Genomic DNA, 26,453 nt, shown 5'->3' with positions numbered 1-26,453 from the left:
AAAGGATGACTCAATTCATTACTTATATTTATGCCAAAATTATCTTTGAAAAACAAATTTCATAATGAAAGGTAAAGAAAATAATGTGCTATCACAGGATTTTAAGTAAAAAATAGGGGTTTCTGATTCAATATGGTAAATAGAACGCATCACTTCCATTCTCTCCTGAATGCCCCTTACAGTGACAATAATCATATCTAAAATATACAGGTCTAAAATATTTTTTTAAAAGCTCAGGAGAGAAGACACAGTAGGAAGGAAATATCAACATGCTTTGGAGGATGGAAAGCTGATGACTTAGAAGAGTAGGAGAAGCTGAACCTGGGTGTCTTTGGCAGGAGGAAAGAGAACAAGCTGCAAAAGCTTGAGAATGGGGTTTTGTAGAAAGGGACTTTGAGGTGCACATCTGGGATTAAGAGAATCATTTAGAAGTGAGTGTAAGTGACGTTAGGTCTCATAGAGCCTAGTGACTTTCTCTCCCAAATTCTCAGATTTAAGATTGATTCCCTATAGAGCATGAATCAAAAAGATTCTGAGCTTAAAGACAGCAGGTACAGAAAGCTCCAGGGGAGCTGAGGGGCTAAAAATTGGTAGATTAAATGGAAGTCCATGTAATTATCAGAGAAAAACATCCTCACCTACCTACCACCAGCCCTCTTTCCCTATCTAGGTCCTTGAACGTGTCAGCCAGACACAAGACCTGAGTCTCTTTCTGTGCAGAAACTGAATGCCCCCTGAGAATACCCTGCATACTCAAAGCCATTTGTAGGCCATTTGTAGGCACTCAAAGTCTCAAACAAATAGGGAGAAAACCTGTAAAGAAGAAAATATGATTCTAGAAACAAAGGATCCAACAGAAAAGAGGGTGAGAGGATTTTCCAGAACAATAGCAAAAGACAGTGAAGGATGACAAATCATAAAATGGGGCTAGAAAGCAATCAGCCAAGATTGGAGGCAAGAGACCTAAAGTTTCTGGAAATAAATTAAAAATGGAATTCAGATTATCTGACAAGTATTGGATTATGTGAAAACTTACTTAGATGGCTACCAAATGGGGGAATCCCTGGGTGGCTCAGTGGTTTAGCGCCTGTCTTCAGTCCAGGGCCTGATCCTGGGGACCCGGGATCAAGTCCCACATTGGGCTCCCTGCATGGAGCCTGCTTCTCTCTCTGCCTGTGTCTCTGCCTCTCTCTCTCTGTGTGTCTCTCATGAATAAATAAATTTTAAAAATCTTAAAAAAAAAAAAAAAAAAGAAAAAGAAAAGATGACTACCAAATGAATTATTGACTCCAGGGAAAGAGAAAGAAGTGTAATCATGGTATATTACTAAGGTCAGCAGTGAAAAATATGTTGACAGTCAAAATAATGTGAATATGGGATAAACCTCAGACAAATCTGTGGCTTAATTATATTGGGAAGTGAGAAGGAAGGAACATAGGGTGGTTATATAAGAGGTAGATCTTCATTTACCAATGTGAAAAGATCAATTGATCATGTATAAAATGGCTGTATCATGATACAGCAGCATAAATAAAAATTTTTATGTAAAAAGATAAATACCAGAAGGCATAGAGTAAAGATCAGAAATTGATTGGTGAGATTGGGCACAGGAAGGGGTGGGTCATTTTTTTTTTTAATTATAACTTTCAAAAAAATAAAATAAAATAAAATAAAATTATAACTTTCAAAAAATTATAACTGTTATATTCTACTATTTTAATTATATTAGTGAAAAATAGTAATACATGGGCTTACATTCTGTGTTTCTCAATAATTTTTAACCTATGATTGCATTTGATAAACAAAAAATAACCACAAACCCACGTATTCTTTCAATGTTATTTGGAAATTAAAATAAAACAAACTTTGTAACTAAAACCAATTTAAAGCAATGAGACAAAATGCTGTTTTGCTTTCAAACTGAACATGTCCCTCTTGCCCCTACTCCAGAATTAAATAAGAACATGCCTCTCCATCCTTGCAAAGATAACAGCTGTTCACTTTTTCTCGTTTCCTGGCTGAGGATCTTAGTGTCTCCTTATTTCAATCAATCCAATTTAATGCATTCGATACAAACTCTTTTCTGTCTGGCTTTCAATGCCTGTTCTCCTCTTTCCCTGCCCTCTACCTATCTAACCTTATTTTCCATTACATCACAAAAGGCAACTCCTGTTCATGTTGGATGGCTCTCTCAGAACCAGGCATACATACCCTAGGCCACGCCTGCTCTCATCTTTTAAGTTAAGCTATTGCCTGAATACTTGGGCCCATCTCAAGGACCTGGCCAAGGCCTTCCTGTCCTTCAAGAGGAGCAAAGATATTTCTTTTCTTTTCTTTTCTTTTCTTTTCTTTTCTTTTCTTTTTTTTAAGATTTTATTTATTTGGGAGGGAGAGAGAGTGAGCAAGAGAGCCCACAGGAGTGGGGGAGGAGCAGAGGGAGAGGGAGAAGCAGGATCCCCACTGAGCAGGGAGCTTGATGCAGGGCTCCATCCAAGGACTCCAGGATTACAACCTGAGCCCAAGGCAGGTGCTTAATCGACAAAGCCACCTAGGTGCCCTGAGCAAAAATATTTCTTACCACAATTCTACTATTTTATCATCTTCAAAACTTTGGTTTTTGTCATTAAAACTTATAAAAGAGGGATCCCTGGGTGGCTCAGTGGTTTAGCACCTGCCTTTGGCCCAGGGCGTGATCCTGGAGTCCCAGGATTGAGCCCCGCATCGGGCTCCCTGCATGGATCCTGCTTCTCCTTCTGCCTGTATCTCTGCTTCTCTCTCTCTCACTGACTCTCTCTCTCTGTGGGTCTCTTATGAATAAATAAATAAAATCTTAAAAAAAAAAACTTATATAAGAAAAAAACTGAATGAAAGAAACCTTTTATGACCTACTTGGGCAAAAAGAAAATTTAAACAAATGAACATTTGTCCAAATTCAAGAGACTGTGCTAAATCTATTGCATTGGTACCTACCAATAACTTTCAAAATGTGATGTGCCAGTGATTTTTTTTTAGCATTATGCCATTCTCTATGAAAGAAAGATCATCTTTTTAAAGCACCCAATCCCAACAACATGAATACACATATAATTTGTCATTGTCTATTGGAAGGGATAAATAGCAAATTAAGGCTACATTAAGATAAGCCAATAAATCTGATTAAAATTTTTTATATTTATCTTTTCTGTTAATTATTTAAAGGTTCTCATTTTTATTATATTTATTGTACAAATAACATAAGAATACCAAAGAACCAAAAAAGGGAAAAAATTATCTCTACTTTCACTCAAATGGTTTTCACTTGTTCATGTACTCTTCCATTTCTCAACCCTATTCATGTGTAATTTTACATACAAAGCATTCTGCTTTTTACCCTTGATATTGTAAACATTTTCATGTTGTAAGGCCTCCTTTGTGCTTATTATTTTAGTATTTATACTATAATCCATCTATTAATATCCATATAAGAATTCATCTATTGCAGTACCAAAATTATTTGTGTCTCTATCATTAGTCATTTATAATTCTTTCTAATTTCTTCAGTAGGCTGTGAGCAAATAGGCAATCATATGCACTGACAGTACTTATCAAATTTTAAATGTGCATATCCTCTAACCTAATAAATCTACCTTGTGAAATCAATCCTTGAGAGATAATTATAAAAGTATGCAAATATAAGTATGCTACTTGCTGTGTTATCTAATGGTAAAACTAGAGATGTTCTAAAAGATCCATAATAATGTAATAGCTAAATAAATTTGGTATACCTGTATATAACATATTACATGGTGAATTAAAGATAATGAGTTAGATCTGTTTGAGTTGACTTAGGTTGACAAACTGATGAATGGTGGGGTGAAGGTGGGAAAAGAGGTTTAAATAAATAGTTGGAGCTCATTGTTGTAGGAAAAATACCAAATGTGTGTATTTATAATAAATAGATACATAGGTGTTTGCACATACATAAGAAATAGATATAGATTATTAACAAACTCTTACTAATGATTATCCTTAAGAAGTAAGATTAGGCTGAGCAGTAAGAGAAACTTTTAATTTTTCTTTATATCCTTCAATATTATTTGAATTACCACAAACGTATTACTTTTGTTATTTTTGAAAAATAAAATATAAATTATCTAAATAATACTCATTAGGAAATTGTTACTTTATTTTCATAGGTGGTCCACTCCGGCAGCTTTTTTTTTTTTTTTTTTTTTGCTCCAGTAGGAACAGGAGACTTGGCAAAGCTGGTCAGTCCTCTATACCTAAAAATGAAGGGACCCCAATCTTCTCTGGAATTGAACTCATTTTGGATCACCAGTATGTTCATTAGGTAATGAAAATCAACTTTGTATTTTGATGTGTTTCACTCTAAGTATTAGAGGGGCTTACTTAGATCAATCTGAAAATGCTTTCAACTTTAGGGTCTCTCAATTTTGCCCTTCTTAGAAACCTTGCGGTTTTTACAAACAGGAAAAGTTTCTATCAATCCTTAAAATCATCTAGAATTATCAATTTTAGATTTTGTTTCTTTATTCTTTCATCTTATGCAAACTGGAGTGCAACTGTACACAATCAGATTTCTGACTGAGAAAAATTTTAATTTAAATTTAATTTAGAAAAATATGTAATAGATAAAATAAAAGTATACTGCAGGGTTTCCCAACATGAGTACTACTGACATTTTGCACTAAATAATTCTTTGTTGTTGGGGATGTCCTTAAACTCTATCTACTAGATGCCAGTAGTGATGCCAGTTATGACAACCAAAAAATACCTTTAGACATTGCCAAATATTCCAAGTTGGGAATTGATATAATCAAGAGGATTCAGCCACCAGAAAGAATAGACTAATTCTAAATATATTGATAGAAATTATTTCCAAAGTAAAATACTAAGTGAAAAATAAAATGTCCAAAAACAGTGTGTTGAGTCTGCAGACAGTATACTGATGTAGTATGGAGCTAACTACCTGAAGTAGAATCCCAGCTCTTCTAAACTGGCTGTGTGACCTTGGGCAAGTTACTTACCCTCTCTAATCCTCCACTTATTTATTTTTAAAAGGTACTATCATACAGCTAAATATATATCATGTACCTGGTGTGAGGATTAAAGAAATAAATTTCTGTGAATTACTTAGTACAGAGACACCTGGGTGGCGCAGCAGTTGAGCATCAGCCTTCGGCTCAGGGTGTGATTCCAAGGTCCTGGGACTGAGTCCTGCATTGGGTTCCTTGCAGGGAACTTGCTTCTCCCTTTGCCTCTGTCACCACCTCTCTTTCTATGTGTCTCTCATGAGTAAACAAATAAAAAAACTTAAAAAAAATGAAATACTTAGAACAGTGTCTGTCATAAATGTTGTCATTTGGGATCACTATCATCACCACCTTTTGTGAAAATATATTTGTAGACTATCTCCGGAAAGATTATAAGAAAACTGTCGAGAATGGTTTTCTCTGGGCAAAGAGATCAGGAAAACATAATTTACAATGGATGCTCTTTGGGCATTTTAATTTTTTCTACTATTATTTATTCAAATATTAAAAAAAATAATTTAGCTTAAAAAGGTTTTATGAACATATGTTGAACTCCTACCTTATATTTTTTTTTAAAAGATAGATTGAAACTTCTGAGTAGCTAGCTATTTTATCTCTGCTACTAAAATAACCAAAATTTGCTTGTTCGTGATGACAAGGTAACATCAAAATTGTCTCTTTTTTTTTCCCCTAGGAGTAGAAGAAAAAACATAGAGACTCTCCATTCATTTCCAGTTTAAAAAAATAACAATTTAATCTGACCTTATTAAACATCTTAATTTATAGTGAATCCCATGTTCACAGAAATAGGAAGGCAAAGTGGCAGATGGTTCAAAATATTGTGTAGCTTTATAATGTGATTTTTTTTACCTTTTTACTTACATTTGAAAGTAAGTATGTCTCACCAACACAAATATCTGTACAAAATATCACTATAACAGTGGAGAGGCACTAGAATTGAATTTAATAAGTAAAGGCAACAATTTATCAGAACATGTTCGTTCGTTCTTTCTCTCTCTCTTTCCCTTTCTTTCTTTCTTTCTTTCTTTCTTTCTTTCTTTCTTTTAGAGAGAAAGGGAGAGCAGGGAATTGGCAGAGGGAGAGAGAGAATCTCAAGCAGACTCCGGGCTGAGTGCAAAGCCCAGCATGGGGCTTAATCTCACAACCCCAAGATCATGACCTTGAGATCATGACCTGACCTGAAACTAAGAGTCAGATGCTCAACTGACAGAGCTACCCAGGTGCCCCAAAACACATAGTTCTAATAGTGACAGAAATGCACTTATTTGAAAATGCTTACAACTAAATGCCCATTGCAGTGAAATATGAAAAAGAATCAACTATTAAAAGATATTAAGGAGAAAACCTAGATTTCTAGTCTGGCACATAAAGAGTTTAGAAGTCGTCATGTGGTCCTAACAACAAGAAGCTGAACAAGCAGAAAAATCAACAACTCCTCTTAGATTCCTCAGAGAAATGAAGTCACAGGGCAAGCCACTTCCCCTGCCCCCCTCCATATTGGAGAGATAGGCAGATACAGAGAATTACAATTTACTGGAGCAGAAACCTCCATGGGAACCAGTACTAGGATGACATGATTGTCTATGTAAAAATATGAAATAACCAACAACAACAACAAAAAATGAGCCTGGAACTATTAAGTGATTATAGCAAGATTGCAGCATACAAAGTTTATATACAAAAGTCAGGGGATCCCTGGGTGGCTCAGTGGTTTGGCGCCTGCCTTCAACCCAGGGCATGATCCTAGGGTCCCGGGACCGAGTCCACGTTGGGCTCCCTGCGTGGAGCCTGCTTCTCTCTCTGCCTGTGTCTCTGCCTCTCTCTCTCTCTCTCTCTCTTTCTCTCTCTCTCTCTGTGTCTCTCATGAATGAATGAATGAATGAATGAATGAATAAATAAATATTTTTTAAAAAGTCAACTGATCTCCTATATACCAGCAATGAACAAGTGGGTTTTAAATTTAGAACACATTACCACTTACATTAGCACCCCAAAAATGAAATAAATGAAATCAATCTTATAAAATATGTACAAGATCTATATGAGGAAAACTACAAAACTCTAATGAAAGACATCAAAGAAGAACTAAATAAATGGAGAGATATTCCACATTCATGCATAAGAAGACTCAATATTGTCAAGATGCCAATTCTTCCCAAATTGAACTATACATTCAATGCAATAGCAATCAAAAGCCTAGCAAGTTATTTTGCAGATATTGACAAACTGACTTTAAAGTTCACAGAGGGGCAAAAGACCCAGAATAGCAAACTCAATTTTGAAAGAGAAGAACAGAGTCAGAAGACTGACACTACTTGACTTGAATACTTATTACAGAGCTACATTAATCAAAATAGTATAGTATTGGTGAAAGAATAGACAAATAAATCAACAGAAATGAACAGAGAGCCTAGAAATAGACCTACATAAGTAAAGTCAACTAATCTTTGACAAAGGATCAAAGATAATCTTTTCAACAAATGGTACAACTGGCCCACATGCCAAAAAAAAAAAAAAAAAGGAATCTAGATATAGACCTTACACTTTTCACAAAAATTAATTAAAAATAGATCATAGACCTAAATTAAAATACCATACTATAAAACTTAAAGATAATATAGGAGAAAACTAATTGACTTTGGGTATGGAGATGACTTTTTTTTTTAAAGATTTATTTATTTATTTATTTATTTATTTATTTATTTATTTGAAAGAGAAAGAGAGCACAAGTGGGGGGAGGGCTAGAGAGAAAGAGGGGGAGAGAAGCAGACTCCCCACTAAGCACAGAGCTCCATGCAGGGCTCCACGTGGGGCTCAATGCAAGGTTCAATATGGGGCTTGATGTAGTGCTTGATCAGACTCAACCCCAGAACCCTGAGAGCATGACCTGGACTGAAATCAAGAGCTGGTTGCTTAACCAATTAAGCCACCCAGGAGCCCCTGGAGATGATTTTTTAGATACAACACCAAAAGCATAATCTATAAAAGAAATGATCTATAAACTGACTTCACTAAAATTAAAATCTTGTTCTCTGTGAAAGGCAATGTAGAGAAAATGAGAAAATGGCAAGATACATACTGTAAGAAAATATATGTAAAACATACATCTGATAAAGGGCTGTTATCCAAGTATACAAAGAGCTCTTTTTTTTCCTCTAGAGTTATTTGGCACATTTATATATTTAAAAAAAATAGAAACCATTTGATACATCTAAAACACACACATACTATAACTGAAGCATCTATCTTTAGCATCTGAAATATGAGCTATTGGATAAGGCTGTAATTGTAGATAGCACATCAATTCCCAAACTGAAAGATTCCCTTATTTATCTCAAAATTGCCATGGGAAATGCTAGTTGTGCAATATTAACCATCTCTCCCAGGGGAACACTCTACCAATGCCTAGACATGATATTTATCTTCACTAAACACATATCCTTTGCCAAACCTGTTTGTGAAGCAATTCATTTGGAAGGTTTAGTTGATCAATCTAGTTTAGCCAATACACCTTCCAGTCCTACAGTCAAAATTTGGAGCATGTCTTCAAGCCAAATTGGATCCCACATATAAAAACGAACTATGAGCTAAACCTTAGTAAAATAATCCATAGTAACCACATAATCAAGATGAAAGTTTCACTGCTAAGCTAGGTTAAAATTGTATCCATATAAAAGGCACAGAAAAACTTTTTTGTTGTTTTTATAGTTCAAATAAACCAACCAAACTCTTTAATTTTCTCCCTTCTCTTCAACTAAAGAATTTCTCCACTGTGTAGTATAGTTTAATGGTTAAGACTACAATTTCTGGAGCCAGACTGCCTACATTTGACTGGCACTTCCACCACTTACTAACTCCACATCCCTGGCCAAGTTATTTAACTACCTCAGGGCCTCAGTCACACCTTCTGTAGAAGAGGGCAGGCAATACTACTAGTTTCATAGAGTTGTTGAGGATAAATGAGACAATATAAGTAAAATTATTGGAGTATTTTTCCATTGGCACAGAAAATTATCATTATTTGACACTATTCCTCATTTAGTTTCCCAATTGTCCGTCTAAATCTTCCAACTTAGAAAGTAAAATTGCCATTAAAAGGGGATTAGGTCTCTCTTGCTCATCTCCCCACAGCTTACACAATACTTGATGTGTAGCATGGACTCACTACATTTTTCTTAGAAGAAAACAGGGTGGGAAGGAAAGAAAAGAGAAAGGAAGGAGGGAGGGAGGAAGAAGAGAAAAGAGAAGAGGAGTGAAAAAGAGGGCAGGTATGGAGGAAAGAAAAGAAAAGAAGGGAGTAAAACTGAAAATGTATAGCCAGGAGTAGAAAACCAATAATCATATGCCATGATCTCATGTTTGTGAGTAGAACTCTCCTATTAACTTCACAGGTAACTTGATTGTTCTTCCAAATCTGCTTATTTGATACTTCTGATATATATATGTACAATCATAATGGCTTGAATACTTCATAGATATGCTTTCTGGCTAGCTTTCCAAAACTTTTAAAATATTTAGTCCATTTAGTTCACACAAAAACACTGAAAAATAAGATGGAACACATAGAATAAAGCATCAATTCATGTACACAAACTAATTCAGAGTTTGGTTTTTAGACTTGTTTCCCCCAAAGCATTTCCATTGGGTAGGTATTGATCAAACAACTACATAGTTTAATTTGTTAATTAATTAATTTGTTTTTTTAAAAAGATTTTATTTATTTATTCGTGAGAGACACAGAGAGAAGGCAGAGGCACAGGCAGAGGCAGAAGCAAGCTCCCCGCAAGGAGCATGATGTGGGACTTGATCCGGAACTCCAGGATCACGCCCAGAGCTAAAGGCAGATGCCCAACCGCTGAGCCACCCGGGCATCCCCAATTTGTTAATTTAAAGTTTTATAATCTTAACACAAAATAATAAGATTGTTGTACTGTTTAAGATGTTTTTTAAAATTTTGGAGTTATTTGCTGGGTAATGAAATTATAACTATACACAGCAATAAAAATAAATGACAATAATATTATAAAATGTAAGAATACATTAAAAATTGTGCATTATCCTATAATTTAACGAAATCCAATTAGAATGAATTTGGATGGTCTAAATGATCTAGCTTGGCCTCCTAAATTTTCCCTTAAGAATCAATTTTTCTCTTTGTATCTGATAAACTTAGTACAAAAGTACTTGTTAATAATTTGAAGTGACTTATTTTTCATGATTTTCCAAAAATGCTAATGCCTATAGAACACATATCTTCTAAAAATATTTTTCAAATATTTTTCCAAAATTTTGTGCTCCCCTGATAGAATATTTTTATTCATTACACAAACATTTCCTTGTTTATATTCTTGTGTGGGATAGTTCTTTTTAAAACACTCTAATTATCCAAATATTTATTTTACAAGTGGGATCATAATTTTTGTGGCTGCTTCATTTGGAAAGAATACAGTGTTTTACTACAAAAGGACACTAAAAAGCCCTTTAATTCTGGTACTTCTTGCCTTGTGTCATAAAAACAGGCTAGGATTATGGAGGAAAAAAGATTAGAAGGCATTGTTTATAATTGTAGACAAAACTGTGCCCTAAATTAGCTACAAAAACTAAGTTTTTTTTAAAAACATTACACTCAGAACTATGATTTTAAACCCCTTAATTTAACTGTGCTTTGCCTTTGAAGACAAAAACTCCCTGAACTCTAAGTGGTTTTTAGATTTTAACTCTAGTCTCTCATTGAACCTTCAAGTCCCAAGGTCACTATTTGTTGGATTACAAGTAACATTTGTAAGAGAATCCCCTCACCATGTATGTGTACTTGCCAAGTACCATTTCTAGAGCTAATTTCCGTCCTAGTAACCAAAGTATGAGGTCATAATACGCCCAATGGGTAGAACAAAGGCTATGAGACTTTATTGAAAGCAACCCTTTTGCTTTCAAGATCTCTATCTTAATCATGTTGAATTTTTTTTAATATTTATTTATCTGAGGAGGACAGAGGGGGTGCAGATGGAGAGGGAGTCTTAAGCGGACTCTGCCCACCGAGGGCATGGAGCTTCATCTTACCACCCTGAGATCATGACCCTGAGATCACAACCTGCGCTGAAATGAAGAGTTGGACACTCAGCCAACTGCACCACCCAGGCACCCTTCTCATGTTGAATTTTTAAAGTACTAAATAAAAGTGGAAAGGAGAAGAGAGTGAAAAAATGATTTTTTTTCTTGGCTTCTACAAGACTGGACAAAAGCCTTTGTTAAATCTTATAGGAAATCTAGGTTATTGGATATTAATGTAATGACTGCAAAAGGGGAAAAATGTAATCAGATAAACATTAAAATAAATTACAAGGGGACGCCTGGGTGACTCAGCAGTTGAGTTGTGTGCCTTCGGCTCAGCGTGATCCTGGAGTCCTGGGATTGAGTCCCATAGTGGGCTCCCAGCATGGAGCCTGCTTCTCCTCCTCTGCCTATGTCTCTGCCTCTCTCTCTCTCTCTCTCTGTGTGTGTGTGTGTGTCTCACGAATAAATAAATAAAATCTTTCTTAAAAAACTAAAAAATAAAATAAATTATGAAATGTGAGCTGCATAAGTATTTCTCAGCCCCAGTACATATTAGAATCACCTGGAAAGCTTTTAAATACTATGAAATGCCTGGGCCCCCTGAGATTCTGACTAAATTGTCATATAGTGGAGGCTATGCACTGGCATTTTTCAAATCACTGAGATGGTTTTAATGTGCAAAAGGGCTGATAACACAGATCAACATCTAGCCAATTAAATACTTGGGCAGATTTTTAACCAAAGAAACTTGTTGCTTTAGCACCAATAAATACTTACAAAGGGTCTGCTCATACCAGGCACTGTGTTAGGCTTGGAGAATACAAAAATTTGAAAACGAACAACTTTGAAAGATAAGAACAGGGCAGCCCTGGTGGCGCAGCGGTTTAGCGCCGCCTGCAGCCCAGGGTGTGATCCTGGAGACCCTGGATCGAGTCCCACATCAGGCTCTCTGTATGATGCCTGCTTCTCCTCTGCCTGTGTCTCTGCCTCCCTCTCTCTGTCTCTATGAATAAATAAATAAAATCCTTTAAAAAAAGAAAGAAAAATAAGAACATAAATGGCAATAACAGCTAAGGTATTTACTAATAAGAAATGAGGATTGATGGTTCTAGGATTCAGGTCAACACTAGAAATATGAGTCGAAAGTAAGATAGCCAAAAAAGCCTCCTGTCAGATTTACACACAATCAGGTTTTAATGAAAAGTCCTGGGATACCTGGGTGGCTCAGTAGTTGAGCATCTGCCTTTGGCTCAGGTCATGATTCTGGGGTCCTTAGACCAAGTCCCACATCGGGCTCCCCACAGGGAGCCTCCTTCTTCCTCTGCCTATGTCTCTGCCTCTCTTTCTGTGTCTCTCATGAATAATTAAATAAAATTTAAAAAGAAAAATCCTGACAGTAAAAATGTCCATCATTTCACTATGAATAAGCCAAAAGACCTCCCCTAATACAAAGGAGATGGAAATCACAAATGCTGAAAAGCAAGAAAATGCAAAGAAATCAGTTCACGTTAGTGCTTTTTGGTAGAGAGAGGGGGCTGTTTACGTCGAACAAGTAAAGTTGGGGAAAAGTCCAACTTCCTCAGCCAGAAATTTAATATGGCTTTATTTTTCTTGATATATAAATTCTAAGGAACCATGACAATCCATATTCAACTGTAATGGCATAAAGGTACTCCAAAGTTAAGTGAAATTACCTGCAGATTATTAATAAATGAATTAAAAACCTTAATTTGATCCATAAGGGGGCACCTTCACAAAAGTTGACAGTGTGACCTTAAAAAAACATAAACAATATCTTGGGCTTCATTTGAATACCCAAACAATGAATATCAGTGCTAGCGTGTCTGATTCCAGAGTGAGAGCTAATAATTGTGTTTCAGGAGGAAAATCTGGAGAGTACATATCACCTGTTAGAAGATATTGATTAAAAGTATATCAAGTTTTCTTCAGATTTCAAGTTAATCTCTAAGCAAAGCCACCTGTAAGAAAGCATTCTTCTTGAGAAAACTGTAGCATTTATCTTTACTCTCCTTGTACTTCATTTCCTGAGAATTGCAATGCTTTTTCAATGGTGAGTTCTCTGAAGGAGTTCTTGTCAACTGATATCTTTAGAAGAGTCCACTACTTTTATGTCAAAGATGTTTACTACCATCCCCACCACTAGTAATAATAATGTTTTTGGTAATAAGACCATCCATTGGGCCCTATTGTATACCAGGTCCTTCGTGCATACTAAGCTTTTTCTATATTACCTCATTTCATCCTGATGATTAACTTATTTATTCATATTTTAAGAATGAGAGGACTGCAGCTACTCAAGATTTTAAAATTTGCCCAAGGCTACAGAACTAGGAAGTAGCAAAACTAAAACGCAAGTTCTCCAGCTTCCTTTCTCTTTTCCAATTTGGAAATCTAACACATTCCAATAATACATACATACTGTGGAAAATCCTGAAATACAAAAAAAAAAAAGTTGACAAGAATAAAAAGGCATAGCTGTGAAAAGGTAACTGTACAAGGATTTTCTGTGTGATTTTTTCTATCTTTTTGATGCACCTGTTCAGCAGCACCTATGATCTCAAGTACTGAGCATGGCAACCCCTCTGTGCTTCCTTCTACATGCAGTCAAAACCTGCCCTTTTGGAGATTTCCTGATCAGGCTCTGTGCCCCATACCTAATGCTTTAGATAGAAGAACACCCAAATGTACAAAAGGTATATCTCCTTTCCTACTTCCCCCATGGTTATCATTCTTTCTGCCCCATCTCTCCCTTGTCAAAAAACAAAAACAAAACAAAACAAAAACTGGCAGAAGAAACAAAATCCAAATGACCAGACAAACCAAGAATTTCCACCAAAACACACACCAAAACAATCACAGGGAAACAATGTCTCATGTCTGAGTATAGAGCTAGAAGTTACCATCAACCCAGATCTCAGAGAATGAGACAGCATGCAAGCCTTCGAATTCAACAGGAATCTTATAAAGTATGCTTTAATCTCTAATGAACACACACAGACACACATACATAGCTTATAGCTGCCTCCCTAGTACCTTTCTTCTTGGGTCAGTATTTCTGAAATACAAATTTCAGGAGTATAGATTATTGTGACTTCTTGAAGGGCATTTTGGAAATAGCTACAGGAATGTAAAATATAGTTAATCTATAATCAGCAGTTTTGTTTCCAGAGATCTTTTCTTTAGATCTACTGAAATTCGTACACAAAAATTATGCACAGGATAATTAGTAGTGCATGGTTTGTCATTGAGAAAAATTGGAAACCACTTACATAGTCCATCAATGGAGGGACTATTGCAGATGCTGGGGTGATAGTGGTGCCACCCTTGCTGAGTTTGATTCCAGTGGATATCTGATTTATACTGCAGGAGCTGTCTTAGCCTGAAGCACATTTGGAGTCTGCATTCTGGAACCCCTCCATTGCTACCTCAGACAGTACCACTGAGACATTTTAATATTAGCTTTTTTGTAATGCTGGCATAGCAGGAACAACTAAATGGAGGACTGACCAGCTACGTTGTGTCATTATTTGTTTTCTTTAAATGTTCCAAGAGTGCCATGAAATTAATCCACTTTTAAAATTTTTTTCTATCCAATATGCTTTTCTCCCTCCAAAGTGACAAGGGATTCACATTTCTCTGTTTGCCTTTCAGAATCCCTTACAGTGTGACAGTGGCAGTCAGGTATCCAAGTCACATATTAAAACATCAGAGCCACCACTAGGATCCTTCCAGAGTTTCCATGGTTTTCAGAAATTGGGAGGCATATGGAAAAGAGTGAAAGTCCTTTATAGCCACTTTCCCCAAGCAGAGAGTTTCAAGCAGAGGGACAAGGATTATAATGTATGTTATACCACAAACGCAAACATTTCAGAATGTAAGCAAAACATTATCTTTTGGAAACTAATTGAACAACATCTACTGTGAATCTTTGAATGGGGTTATAGCCAGACATTGTGTGCATTTTCTAGAAGTTATCTACTAACACAACTAATTAGGGAAAGATGGGAAAGATCAAAATAAATGTCTAGACTATATATTTACTTTAAATAAATACAATTTTATTATTTTCCTATAGTAATATATATTAAACTATCACAGGAATCATGCCAAAAGTATTAATAAAAGATACAGAGTATCCAGTTTTAGATTAACACATTAACTATATGTAAATTAGATTTTAAAACAATTTGTCTAAAACAGTCCCTAAAATCTTACACCCAGGGATCCCTGGGTGGAGCAGCGGTTTGGCGCCTGCCTTTGACCCAGGGCGCGATCCTGGAGACCGGGGATCGAATCCCACGTCGGGCTCCCAGTGCATGGAGCCTGCTTCTCCCTCTGCCTATGTCTCTGCCTCTCTCTCTCTCTCTCTCTCTCTCTCTGTGTGTGACTATCATAAATGAATAAAAATTTTAAAAAAATCTTACACCCACTATAAATTTCTATATCAAGTCATTTTTATAGGTCTTAAGAAAAACTTTAGCATAATTAAATTCACTGTTAGTACAAATTCAGAATTAGTTAAAATTTAGAATCTTAAGGTTGGAAGAGATCTTAATTAGTCTAACAATCCAACACTCTATAATATCCTTACCAGTTAGTAAGCATATATTTGTTGAGCACATACTATGTGATAATCCCATTGTAGGTGGTTTTTAGCCTATTCTGAAGAAATCTACAAAAGGAGGAACTCCTCACCTCACAAAGCAACACATTCCTCTTTGAGAAGCTCTGACAATTAACTATAAGCTGGCAGCAATGTATCCTCAGAATCTTTTCTTAGTACTTTTGCCTCTGACTTCCCTTTTGCACATATCAATATTCTGTTTTTAGTTTCATACTGCTTGAACTACTTGGAACACTTAACACTAATGAACACACCTTCTTTTGAATTTCTGTTCTAGTTTCATTTCTTCTCCTCAAATTACATCTGATCCCCTGGTTATAACCTATTATATATATTGCACCCTACTTTTTTCCTAGAGAACTTATGAGAGTTTGTAAATAAATGCTTAAGAGCATGGACCTTGGTGCCAAGCTGCCTGTATTCAAGTCCTGCTCTAACATACCCTAACTTATTTATACTTATTTATACTTTAGTTTCCTCACCTATAAAACAAGGGCAATAATGGTACCTACTTCATGGGTTGTTGAGTATTAAAGAAGTTAATATTTATAAAGTAGTTAGAACAATATAACTGGCAAGTACTAAGCACCATTTGTTTGTAAATTAAATGGATGATTCTGTAGGTCTCTGCTAGATTGCAAATTGTGCAAGGATAAGAAATCGTGTCTACTCTGCTTACCATGTTATCTTCACTGCCTAGTTCTATGTCTTTTGCATCAGAGTGCTTGTTGAACAAGTGAAGGAATAAGTGTAAAAGTGAAAGAAGACTGAAACAATGTAACTGAGACAGATTTTATTGTTTCATATGGAAAGAGTGCATACCCACCTAAGGCTCATCCCTATTCTAGACAATTTCCCTGGAACGTTCCTTCCTTGAAAGCACTTCACTGACTGCCCTTGGTCTTTTCCTCTTTCACATTTCTGATTACAGGAGCCCAGTGTTGGGAAATGCTTCTGGCCCCTTTAGTCTTGGCAACCTGCATAGATACCACTTTCTAGCATTCTGAATGGGCTCCCTGTTTGGCCTTCAGTTTTGTTCCTGCCCTTGATATTGGTGTTTCCCCGAAGTCCAAGGTCCTCAGCTTGTGTGAGTTTAAGCTGACCTGGGAACCCAGGTCTTCTTACTTAGGGATGTGATGCCATCTAGCCTCTAGCAATCTACAGTTCTTGGATAGGATTCTAGCAATCCGCAGTTCTTGGATAGGTTAGGAAATTTGGCAATCTACTACGCAGAGTACTTTTTATTCTCCTCTTTATTTCTCAACCAAGGATCTTTCCATTTTGGCCAGATCTAAAGGTGTGGCTCCTATTCAAGGTTTGCTTTGCATGCATTTGATAAAGTCAGCTTTGCATTTGTAACTTGACTCCGTTTTGTTCTTATTGCTGTTGTTGAGTTCTCTGTCATGTTTTAAAAGGAGTACCTTTTAGCATTTAAAAATATTTTATTTATTTATTCATGAGAGACACAAGAGAGAGGCAAAGATACAGGCAGAGGGAGAAGCAGGCTCCATGCAGAGTGCTCAATGCAGGACTCGATCCTGGGTCCCCAGGATCACACCCTGGGCTGAAGGCAGGCACTAAACCACTGAGCCACCCAGGCTGCCCTCCTTTTAGCATTTAGATCCTGCAAAACACTGGGAACATGCTAGAAATTCTTTGGCAACAGGGAAGATTATGGGAGTACAAAATCAACACCGCTATAAAATAGGTGGAAAAGATCCTCATCATCTCTATGTAAGTATAAGTAGATTCTAGTTACCCAGATACAAGTCCTTCTCTAAATCTAAGACCATAAAAGAGTTGACTAGTAGAGTTGACTCCAGATGATATGGGTTTTTTTAAAAAAAATTATTGAAATGTTCAAACCCTTCCAAAGACACCCACACGTGTACACACATGTACATCACATTTCAAAGTTAGTATCTCAGATTTTTATAAATGTTGATTTTGTTGTTGTTGTTGAAGATCTAATTGATGATATTATTTGCTATTTGCCTGATGTTAGGGTAAAGGTTTAAATTTTTTTTTTTTTATCAAAGAGACTCAACACTTCAGTGGACTAAAAATAATGAAGTCTATTTTTCTCTCCTTTAACAGTCTCACCAGATGAATTAGGGGGCAGCTGTGCTTTACATAGTTATTCAAGGATCAAATTTCCCTCCATCTTTCTAACTTACTTCATTTGCCTTTCAGATCATCACACTTACCAGGTTAACTTTTTATTTTTTATTTATTTATTTATTTATTTATTTATTTATTTATTTATTTATTGCCTCTCCTCCTCAGTTTTGGGAGGGCTAGTTCTCCCTCATCAACCCTACTTCTAAAGGTTATGGTACAGGGTTCAGTCCTTGGATTATTTTTCTTTTCTTTTCTTTTCCTTTCTTTTCTTTTCTTTTCTTTTCTTTTCTTTTGTTTCTTTTAAGATTTTATTTATTTACTTGAGAGAGTGAGAGAGACCATAAGCTGGGATGGGAGAGGGAGAAGCAGACTTCCCGCTGAGCAGGGAGCCCAACTCGGGGCTTGATCCTAGGACCCCAAGATCATGACCTGAGCTGAAGGCAGCCACTTAACCTACTGAACCACCCAAGCACCCCAGATCATCTCTTTTTTCTAAATCACTCACTCCCTGGGTGACCTTACCCAGTCTTGCAGTATTAAATATCATCTATATTGATGATTTCCAAATAAATACTCTTAGTCTATTTTGACCATATTTTTACTGGTCACTTAACACTTCAGTTGGAATCTAATGGGTACAACCTTGACATGTCCAAAACCAAGTTCCAAATATTTCCCTCCAAGTTCTCCTCTAGTCTTCCCAATCTAAATTAATGGCAATACCAGTTCTCAAGTTCCTCAAGCCAAAATCTTGACTCTCCCTTTTTTCCTATCTCATACCTCATATCTAGTCCCTCAGTAAATCCACTTGGCTCTACCTTCAACATACATCCAGAATGCAACAGCTTCTCCCTCTCCCCCACCCCCCCACCCCTGCCCTGTTGCCTTGTCTATTCCTGTGTTTGGTCTCATTTCATTTCCTATAATGGCCTAATACCTAGTCAACATTTCAAATCTCCCTTCTCTGCCTTATTTTTCTCCTTAGCATTTGTTCCTAGAAAACTGTACGTTGTACTTATTTACCTTTTCTTATTGTCCATCTGAGCTCAAGCTGGGATTGGGCAGAGCAGGGATTCTGGTCTCTTGTTCACTGATATATCCTCAGCACTTAGAATGCTGCCTGCAGGGAGTGGACTCTCAGTAAATGTTAGCTGCAAGAATGAACGATTCTTGCTTCTCCTCCATGGTCTAAAGACACATGTGCATGCAATTGTTTCAGGGCCTGAACCTGGAAATGGCACACATCACTACCATTTATGTTTTCTTAGGGAGGTTTATGGGCCCACCCAGAACTCTGTAGTTTAGAAAAGGATGGAAAAAAACTTGGTGAACAGCTGGTAGTCTCTACCTTACCTGTTATTTACACAACTCATTTGTATCCAGAATGACAACTAAACCTGAGTTTGAAGTTCCAGAGGTAAATTACAAGCTGAAGGTAGACCAAGCTGTTCAAGAGCTTACAAACCCAAGAGTATTTAATAAACCATTGATCACTAGTTTGCTCTTTAAAGCATGGCTGAGGCAAATCCCATTTGAAAGGCTCTGCCAAGTCCCAGATTGTTACTAATTGCTTTAGACAGAAACTGCCCAGAACACACAGACTGTATTTTTAGACTTTTATTATTTTATTGCTCAAAACAACCTGCAGAAATAATATTGAAAATGAAGGGCGAAAAGAAGTGTGAGTCAAAACTCCTTAGACAGTATAATTAAAGAAACTTGTTTCTGAGTTTCTGATTATCTCCTCAATTTCTAGAACTCCTGAAATAAAACAGTGGACTAAGTTTTCTCCTTCTAATAGATTCTAGAAATCTATGAAATGACTTCCAGAGAACTAAATGATATAGAAGTATGGGGTGTGGAAAATCTATAATCCAAAGTCCAAGCATAGATCTTCGCAGGAAACATAATATCAGATGTTGAAATTAATCGGTAGCCTAGCAGTAACGTTACTGTGCTTTATCTAAAGTTTAAAAAGTCTTAAGCTGCTTGCAGTCTTATAAAATAACTTAATCAAAGCTAGTTCCCACAGTTAGCAGATAGAATTTATGTTGTTTTGTGTCACAATATAAACATAATATAAACACACACAAAAAAAAACATTTGTTAATGAGGCCCTACTGTTTCAGCAAATGAAATGTATTACATATCTGAAAATGGTTCAGATGTATTACATATCTGACCATGGTTCATATCAGAAGGATTTATTATTTCCTCAAATGCAAGAATTCATGATATATTTTTTTTAAGATTTATTTATTCATGATAGAGAGAAAGAGAGAGAGAGGCAGAGACACAGGAGGAGGGAGAAGCAGGCTCCATGCCCAGAGCCCGACGTGGGCCTTGATCCCGGGACTCCAGGATCGCGCCCTGGGCCAAAGGCAGGCGCTAAACAGCTGAGCCACCCAGGGATCCCCAAATTCATGATATTTTAAGTAGTAAGTTTTTTCCTCTGCCAAAGAATCCAAAGAAACCATTTCAAGTGAGTATCCTTTCCTCTGGTTTTCAGTGTCCCATAAAGGATATTCAAATAAAGGCAGCTAGTGGGAGGAAGGCAGGAAGATGGGGTGTTTCAGTTGTATACTTAAAACTAATATCTCAATTGCTATAACTAAAAAAATCAGCTTCTAGATTTTTTCTTCAAAGCCCTTTTTAGTAACTAACAGAATTTTGAATTTCATCTTCTTTACAATTTATTAACATATGTAAAACATTAACACGTAGGACATACAAAGTAAATATTTAGTTACTATTCTAGAAGTTCTTTTCTTAATTATGACTATCTCAGAAACTCTCAGTTTATTGAAGAAGTTATATATCTTGATGCTCTCAGCATTTACTTATTTTTATTTTTAAGGACTTCACAACTTGTTTGGAGATTATAAAGAATCCTCATACAAAGTGAGACAATACAACAAAGAAATTGAATAGTGTTTTCCATTTCAATAATACTTGAATATACTTTAACTATAACACTAAACAAAGCACCAACACAAATCAGAAAAGCAGAAGGGATCTCTATGCAATGCTAAATAAAACAGTGATTAGTGATGCACCCTTTCCTTCTTTACCAGCACTTCTCAAATACTAATTAATAAATCATTAGAACAACACTTTTAGAGATCATCCTTAAAATATTAGCATGATACCTAAATGGGTCCTTAAGTTTCTTGAAAACTACATAAGTGCAAAGAAAAATTAATTTTTAAACAACTAAAATGTGGTACAAACTTTGGGGATCAATCACAACCTTGATAAAGCTTTGAATGGTAATCTGAATTTTACTCTCTCCCCTTAGAGCCATGTTCACAGCTGAGAAGTGCTCATTTCCCTTGCACTCTGGTATGGAATCTCTGGAGTTTTAATATGGGAATTAATGGAGTTACCTGGGTTGGCTTAGCCGGTTAAGTAGCTGGCTCTTTTTTTTTTTTTTTTTTTGTAGCTGGCTCTTAATTTCAGCTCAGATCATAATCTCAGGGTCCTGGGAAGTCTGCTTGAAGATTCTCTCTTCCTCTCCTTCTGCCCATCCCCCTGCTTGTGCTCGCTTACTCTCTCTCAAATAAATAAATCTTTAAAAAAAAATAAAATAAGGGATGCCTGGGTGGCTCAGCAGTTGAGCACCTGCCTTTGGCCTAGGGTGTGATCCTGGAGTCCCAGGATCGAGTCCCACATCAGGCTCCCTGCATGGAGCCTGCTTCTCCCTCTGCCTGTGTCTCTGCCTCACTCTCTCTGTACCTCTCATGGATAAATAAATAAAATCTTTTAAAAATAAATAAAATAAAATGGGACTCAATGGACAATCAAGAATTAGTAACGATGAAGCTTTCATGTCATACTGAGTCTGTATTGTTCATGTCAAATTTTATGGTTCAACTGCCTCGTCTAGCTGGCAATATCCATTTTTCATGATGTAAGACCAGCTTGAGATTAAGACTGGCCTGCGATGCTTTCTAGAAGGTCAACTGCACAATCCTGTGGCATATAGGACTTGAGAAATATTGTTCAAACTTCATACTGCTTAGTTCTATGAATCCAGCCCTCATCTGCCAAGACTTTAGAATCATTTTTCTTTGTGGCCATACTTCTGGTTGTCAAGTACGTATTTATTACTTTCCCATTTCTTTTACAGTTATACAAATGAGAGGAAAATGAAATGATTTTTCTACAGAGTAAGGCACATAATAAGTTAAGCATGAGTTCAGATTTACTGCCTTAGGACTAGAAGCTGTCAGTCGTCTACTGAGCAGTGTATGGAGTTCATATATATTGTGCAATCCTAGCACTTTTTTGTTCTCACTCTCAATCTTCTGAAACAATTATTCCATTGCCTCTCCAACCCATTCAGTTTCATTCTATAGCAGTCACAGTTGTCATCTTTAATACTTACTTAAAACCAAGAATTTAATATTCTTCTGACCTAACATATCTGTAAACAATAGATCATATATTTTATGTGATAGTCTATAAATAATGCTTTTAGACAACAACTTCCTTCTTAAATATTTAATGGTTGAACTCATAAAAACATACCTTGAAATGATAGCCCTTTCCTCTACTAATCCATAGGTTTTCCCTGATTCATTGGGATTGTAGGTTTTGACACATAATTATACCTATGCTTCCCAACACCAAACTTAAAAGAAAGAGAAATCACTTCCCAGGTGAAATGCAAAATATGTTGAATTGCATACTTACAAAAAAAATCTTATAAGGTACATGCTCTTTGGGATTATTGTTAGGATCTTAATCAAAAACAAATCCCAGCTCAGGCTTTGCAAATGTGGGCAGCACCATAGGCATTCTTTGGAGCGTTAAAGATTTGCAGCTTGGTATTTTTTGGTTACTCTTTCCTAAGAAACATACAGGAAAAAAATTTTTCAAGCTGAGGAGAAGGGTCAGTGAATGAGTTATTTAAACTCCCCTTTTATTTCTTGAGCTGATGGGTGGGAGGGAACAGCTTGCAAGGAGAGGTTCTGTTAGGGCAGGATGTTGGTTGAACAACTGTCTTCAGACTCACGTTTCAGGAGGGAACCTCTCTATTTACTGGCTCCTCCTTCTTGGAAGTTTACCCATGTGCTCGTGGCATTTAAAGTTTGTGGGAGATCAGTTAACATGAAGTATTTTCTTGCATGATTGCATAGTTTTCTCACAACCTTGATAAACCACTATCACCACCATTGATAACCTACAAAATGTGTTATGAAATGTGACCCTGTTTCTCTCACATTACATCCAAGGTGACACTATAATCCCTTTAAAAAAAAAAACACTACTGAGAAGCACTATCATTCAGGTCAGTAGCTGGGGTATCCCCCAATCCATCTGCCCACTGCAGGTCACTAACAACCACACTCCATCGTTAGGATAAAAATCACAAATGCTCAACATTGCCTAAGAAACCTGAATGGCATGTTCTCTGCCTACCCCCAACCTCAAGTCATACCCATGTCTGTCTCAGGCACCATGCAACAACCATTCTGGCTTTCTTATTTATTCTTCAAAAGGGCCAGACTTTCCCCACAAGATCTTTGCTGTTCTTTCTGCCCAGGATACTTTCCATCTTCCCAGCACTTACCTTCTATCCCTCACACCACACAGGCACATTCTCTGTCTCTCTCTCTCTGTCTCTCTGTCTCTCTCTCTCTCTCCTAAGTTCAACTCCAGCCTTCAACTCTCAGCTCTCAGCTTAACGTCATTTCCTCAAAATATGTCTTTCCCCAATGCCCAAATTTAATTTAGGCTCAACTATAACATGCCTCAAAGAATCCTGTACTTCTCTTTTAAAACACATATCATGGGGCACCTAGGTGGCTCAATTGGTTAAACGTCTGGCCATTGGCTCGGCTAGTGATCCTGGGGTCCTGGGATCAGGTCTCATATCAGGCTCCCTGCTCGCACTCCCACTCCCTCTGCTTGTGTGCTCTCTGTCAAGAAAATAAATAAATTTTTTTAAAAAAATAAATAAAACACATATCACTTTTTGAAAGTATGTATTTACTTTTATGACTTGGTTTTAAAGCTTTTTTTTTTTTTTTTCCTCAATAGGCTCATAGCAAACTCTGTCAAGGTAATCTGGGTCTCTCACCTCTGTAATCCTGGCAACTAGTATGTAGTAAACAAATAAATATCAGTTGATTTTTTTTTCTTTTTCTTAGGACATGCCTTTTAATTGTCATAGAGCCAGTTCATGCTCAGAGATTGTTATCCAGCCCCAGTCATTCAACCATCCTTCAGAAGAACAACTAGCTCATTCCCTGACCGGTGCTAGCAGAAGGCCAGGTATAGGTGACCACAAAGTGCCTGTGCATGATAGTCAGAGGCTATTTGTATGCTTTCCTCTGTTCTCCACACAGATTGTATACTTTTCCCACTTTCTTCTAGACATTTTCCTCCACTAGCACAGTTAGAAGGCATTCAAGCACTCCCAGCAGCTGTTTGCATGTCTTCAAATGTTAGGTGAAGCTAAGGAATGTAATCTTTGCAGTGCCTCTACTCAAATTGTTGTATGTTATTGGCCCTGAACTCCAAGGAGACCACTTTGTAGAAGTGCCAAGTCTAATCCCTTATCCACAGAGTTCTTTGACTAGGAGAGTTTAATGAGCATGGCACTACTTTGTTGCAGGACAGCCATTGCCTCAAGGCCTCCTTATGAGCTTATGGGGAAAGCCATAGTTGAAGCATGTTCAAGCTGGCAGTGTCACTGGCGCTGAGACAAGACACATCTATCTCATGCTCTTCTTTCCATATCATGTTATGAAGAGAATGCTGCTCAATTATAAAGTCTCATGGAGGGAACTTTGTGGCCCTCTATAGGCAGTCATCCATGGAGATAAGCATAATCCTAGAGCCCCCGGTAATAACTCCTAGTACTTGACAGGCACTAAGTCATATGTATACTCTCCACGGCTTGGCCCTGACCCCTGGCTGTAGCCACACCAGAGATACCCCTTAGCATTCGTAAGGCCATAGCATGACTAGTAGCAGTTACAGATAAATTATTGTTAGAAATTCTTACTCTAAGCCAGCTGACTTTACATTTCTTGGGCCATTTGTTTTAAGTGTAGTTCCCTTGCAGTTCCTAATAGGTCTTGGCTATACATAATTTATGGCTTCTATTTTTAAAGTGCTATCAGAAATCAATAAGAATATAAACACACCACTGTTATAAATGTCCACATAGCAACTGTCATCCCATGCCATGCTATTCTTTTCACAGAGATAACTAGAACAATTGATGCCCTTTTTATATCAGTTGTTTCACTCAGGTTGAGCCACAGCTGAATGAAATATGAGCTAGTGTTAAGGAAGAGCACTCTACCCTGAGACTTTTAACTCAGGATGAGTCATTTAAAGCCTAGTTAGAACACAGCAGCACTGTAGCACAGTTGAGGTTTCAATATATTAAAGAATGTATAACATCTAGGTTATGTTGGGATATTTCTCCAACCAGCAAATCTAATTAAATTACTACCATGCAGATCACTTTGTGGCATTTATTGAAGTCTTTGACTGTATTACATGTGTTTTGCAATTTAACACCAAAATGTGATAATTGCTTTAATAATGGATCACCAATATCTTCATTAAGAGATCAACCAACATTTATTAAATGCCTACTATGTACCAGTCAACATGTCAGGTATCAGTGTTACCTGATGAATAAGTCGTATTCCTGCCTTCAAGGTGTTTACAATCTACTCTGTTTCCATATTTAAATTCTTCTCTAAACTCTGAAATATGGGCAATAGATCTCATTCATCTCTATATTCTAAGGGTGCCATTGAGTAGCTGGCATATAATAGGCACACAATCATGCTTATTATTCAAGTTAATGAATTAACAAATAAATGAATGACTGAATTAAGACACAGAAGCTCCTGAACAAATATTTGAAGATCTAGGCTGCCAGAACCCACCAGACCAAGAAGCAATATCCATTTTTTCCTCTCTTGAATTTAGAAAACAGAAGAGACATACTCTTTGCCACCATTCCTACCACTTGGCCCTCACCCAGCCTCCATACCTATTTTCCCATGCATACATCATTTCCCCTTGCTCTGGCATTTGTTTTATATGGACAAATTGTCTAGAATAACATAAGGACAAGGGTGTTGGGTTTAATAAATAGCTAATTAACCAGGGCTTTTTTTTTTTTAATTTAAATTCAATTTGCCAACATATAGTGTAACACCCAGTGCTCATCCCATCAAGTCACCCAAAGCCATAAAATACCTAGGAATAAACCTAACCGAAGAGGTAAAGGTTCTACACTCTAAAAACTACAGAACACTTATGAAAGAAATTGAAGAAGATGTAAAGGGATGGAAAAACATTCCATGCTCATGGATTGGAAGAATAAATATTGTGAAAATGTCTATACTATCCATAGCAATTTACATGTTCAATGCAATCCATATCAAAATACCATGGACTTTCTTCAGAGAATTGGAACAAATAATCTTAAGATTTGTATGGAACCAGAAAAGACCCTGAATAGCCAGAAGAATGTTGAAAAAGAAAACCAAAGCTGGGGGCATCACAATGCCTGACTTCAAGCTGTATTACAAAGCTGTGATCAT

General features: G+C 36.7%; 2 protein-coding genes across 7 annotated transcripts in view; one reads left to right on the top strand and one right to left on the bottom strand.

Annotated features, from left to right (window-relative positions):
* The window catches only part of SGMS2 (sphingomyelin synthase 2), a 173,189-nt gene that overhangs the window by 38,191 nt on the left and 108,545 nt on the right, over positions 1-26,453 (top strand). For 3 of the 6 annotated variants that reach the window (XM_072755520.1, XM_026017563.2, XM_072755519.1), the window contains one exon: positions 4,176-4,330. The exons of 2 other annotated variants lie outside the window; for them this stretch is intronic. The gene's annotated coding sequence lies outside the window, so the exon portion shown is untranslated. The remainder of the gene's footprint in view (positions 1-4,175; positions 4,331-26,453) is intronic. One more of the 6 variants, XM_026017566.2, reaches the window with a different exon arrangement.
* PAPSS1 (3'-phosphoadenosine 5'-phosphosulfate synthase 1) overlaps positions 1-26,453 on the bottom strand; it is a 183,279-nt gene that overhangs the window by 132,678 nt on the left and 24,148 nt on the right. The window lies entirely within an intron of this gene.

Source organism: Vulpes vulpes, chromosome 4 (genome assembly GCF_048418805.1).
Source record: "Vulpes vulpes isolate BD-2025 chromosome 4, VulVul3, whole genome shotgun sequence".
In the NCBI taxonomy this organism is placed as follows: domain Eukaryota; kingdom Metazoa; phylum Chordata; class Mammalia; order Carnivora; family Canidae; genus Vulpes; species Vulpes vulpes.
Note: the sequence above shows the minus strand (reverse complement) of the source record. Positions and strands in the feature narration are given on the sequence as shown.